Source organism: Mastomys coucha, unplaced genomic scaffold (assembly GCF_008632895.1).
Source record: "Mastomys coucha isolate ucsf_1 unplaced genomic scaffold, UCSF_Mcou_1 pScaffold15, whole genome shotgun sequence".
Lineage (NCBI taxonomy): Eukaryota > Metazoa > Chordata > Mammalia > Rodentia > Muridae > Mastomys > Mastomys coucha.
This window is the reverse complement of record NW_022196897.1, coordinates 149,393,359-149,396,490: the sequence shown is the minus strand read 5'-3', so window position 1 is coordinate 149,396,490 and position 3,132 is coordinate 149,393,359. Positions and strand designations below refer to the sequence as shown.

At 53.9% G+C, this 3,132-nt stretch overlaps 1 protein-coding gene across 1 annotated transcript in view; it reads left to right on the top strand.

The window, feature by feature from the left end:
* Positions 1-1,984: 1,984 nt before the first annotated feature.
* The window catches only part of Oser1 (oxidative stress responsive serine rich 1), a 16,462-nt gene continuing 15,314 nt past the window's right edge, over positions 1,985-3,132 (top strand). Inside the window, exon 1 of the mRNA XM_031372668.1 lies at positions 1,985-2,133. The gene's annotated coding sequence lies outside the window, so the exon portion shown is untranslated. The remainder of the gene's footprint in view (positions 2,134-3,132) is intronic.

Genomic DNA, 3,132 nt, shown 5'->3' with positions numbered 1-3,132 from the left:
TTCGAGGCCAGCCTGGTCTATAGAGTGAGCTCCAGGACAGCCAGGGCTACACAGAGAAACCCTGTCTCAAAAAAACAAAACAAAAACAAAAGACAGTAGAGACTACTGTTCCCAGCATCTGTTACAACCATCAGTGAGTTACAAGAGGATTTTTCTTCAATGTGGGCTAGTTACTGTACTGAGAGAATGCAAAGGTTTTATTCAGGAACCATCACAAGCTTTATGTTTAACAACCCTATACAGATGTTTCTTAACTTATGAAAGGGTCACATCCCACTCAGCAGATCACATGTGGAAACACCCTAAGTCCAAAACACACTTAATACAAGTAAAGCACTGAGCACCAGAGCTCAGCAACACAGATCCCTAGAACAGCAGTTTGCCCTCGGGAGCCTGTGGCTGAATGGGAGGTGCAGCCTTTTCTGCAGGCCAGCATCCCCAAACATCACATTGTGTATTTTAGCTTGGAAAAACACTAAAATTCAAAATCTGATGAAGGCCCCACCGAATGCAAAAGGCTTTCACATAATTATAAAGCAGGATCAGGCTAAAAAGAAGGAAAGAAAGAAAGAAAGGAAGGAAGGAAGGAAGGAAGGAAGGAAAGGAAGGAAGGAAGGGTGAGCGAGCAAAAGCCAAGCCAGCCGTCTGAAGACAGGGGCTGTGCAGTGAAGTGTAGATTCTCCGTGGGCTGACTCTAGTTAAGCTGAACATGGCTATCCTCTCTAGCAGCCACTTCTAGAAGAGGCCAGTTTGGATTCAGGGTTAGGTCCCAGAACCAATTCTATTGAGGAAAGTCGTCTTTCCACACAAGGATTTGAGAAGTAGAATTCCAGAGTGGCAGGCCAGAGGGAGGTGCCCAAGATAGAACAGATCCTGACAATGGCGGTAGGGGCAGGTCTTTCACAGCTCACCCTTGCCATACGGGCAACTGTCAGATCACTAAAAACCAGAGACTGGTGAATTGCTTAATGCCTTCTTCTTCTTCTTCTTTTTAATTTATTTATTATTATACACAGTACACTGTAGCTGTCTTCAGACTTGCCAGAAGAGGGCGTCAGATCTCGTTACGGATGGCTGTGAGCCACCATGTGGTTGCTGGGATTTGAACTCAGGACCTTTGGAAGAGCAGTCAGTACTCTTACCCGCTAAGCCATCTCGCCAGGCCAGCTTAATACCTTCTTGCAGAATTTAATGTGTACGTGCATTTCCCTGTATTTCCCACTTGATGCTCCCAAACCATCCTTGGGAAAACAAAAGCAAAATGTTTTTCGGTGAAACCGTTTAATTTCCAGACGAAGTAACCGGAGCCGGGAGAGGCAAGCAGTTGCTTCCAGTTATCAAGAGGTATATCAAAACTGAAGGCACGGGAGCCTGAGGCAGGGGGATCAACGCGTGTTTCAGGCTGGCCTAACAAGTGAGATTTTTAAAAAGCAAAACCACAAAACCTAAATAATTTCCATTCCAATTCCGGGCAGCATCCACCGCCTGGGCCTCGTCCAATTAATACCTTCTTGGCTTCTCTGCGGACCCAAAGGGACGACCCACGGCGAGGGTGGTGGACCGAGTGCACGCGCCCTTGGTTGCATGTAAGAAACTCCGCCGAGCATCACCGGAGGCATCGGCAGGCGCAGACAGTCCCGCAGCCCACCGAATCCCGTTGGCTTGGTAACTTCAGAGGACAAGAAGGAGACACACTACGCAAGGCGAGCAGCAGCGGCTCTAGAGTTGCAAGGCAAGCCGCCGGCTCACGTGACAGAGAAGAGGAAGTGGGCACGCCCAAAAGCCTGCCGGGAGCGAACCCAAGCCAGGGGGCGGAGGGAGCGAAAAGAATAACAGGAAATGACTTAAGACGCACGTGCTTCGGAGAGGGGTTGGAGCAGGGGCCCCGAGAGGCGGGGCTACCGCCCTACGCCTGCGTAGTTGCCGCTGGCCGAGCTGCCGAGTCACCGAGGTGGGAGGAGCGTGAGCGGTGGGCGGGGCGCGAGCCCAGGTTGCGCAGGCGCAGTCCAACTCCAGAGGCGCGGGCCACCCTGTCTGCGGGGTTTGGATCCGGGTCAGTCAGGCGCGGCGGTCGCGGAGAGACGCTCGGAGCCGACGGGGCCGGGTTCCCGGGAGCGCCCCAGCTGCGAGGAGGTGAGTGGCCCGATGGGATGAGGAGGGCCGGGGCGTGGTGTCCGCCAGGCCTCCCGCCCGCGGGTGGGAGGCGGAGTCCGGCCCTCCCGTCCGGTCGCGGCGTCTCCCTGCGCCGACTGCCTGGCCGGGCCTGGCCCTCGGCTGCCGCGGCCTGGAGTGCGAAGTTGCGCGGCCTTGGTTCCCGCCTTCCTTCCTCCGTTCCCGGGGTTCCCGGGCCGCGCCGGCCGCAGCTTCCCCTTTCGCTCTCCTTGCCGCCCTTTGCCCCTTCCCGCCTTTTCCCGCCCTGCGAGCCGCACTCCTCTCCGCTTGCCTCCCGCAGCTTCTTCACTCCTGCCTCGTCTCGGAGTCCGTGGTTGGCCGGGGCGGGCAGGGTAAAAGCCGAGACAGCTCCCCGCTTGGGTGTCCCCGGGTTCTGACCTTTCCCCGCCGACTCCGCTTAACCGTGATAGACAGAAAGGAACGAACGTGCTGCTTTGCCTGTGGTCCTGGGATTTGAGGGTTTGAGTGGGTGTGCCCAGAGAGGTGTGGATGTGTTTTTGTTCTGGGGACAGATTGATCCTGTCGGGGCCATTCTGGAGGGGTGCTGGACAGGGGTTTAGTTTTTTGTTTTTTGTTTTCCCTTTCGAGGCTCTGTACTTTCCAGAGGTTTGGGGAAGTTTCTTCGCTTTAACTTTGTGAGGACGCGGGCAGATCTCATTTTCACGCTCCTGGAAATGAGGAGTTCGACTTGAAACTTAAGGAGAACTTAGTTAAAACTTCAGAAGTGTAAACAAGACTGTGCACGTGGTTTTTGTGGAAAGGAACTGGGATGTGATTTGACTTAAAACCACGCCGAGTAACTTCTTTACGGGCTTTTTGCAAGTCTGAGCTCTTTGGGAAGTAAGCGCAGTGAAGGGGTAATAGAATCTGCCACAACGTCATGTAAATGAAGATAGGCAATCCAGTCACCTGTTGTGCGAAGCTCTTGAGCTGAGGCTTCCAGAATGGAAAGCTAGGAAC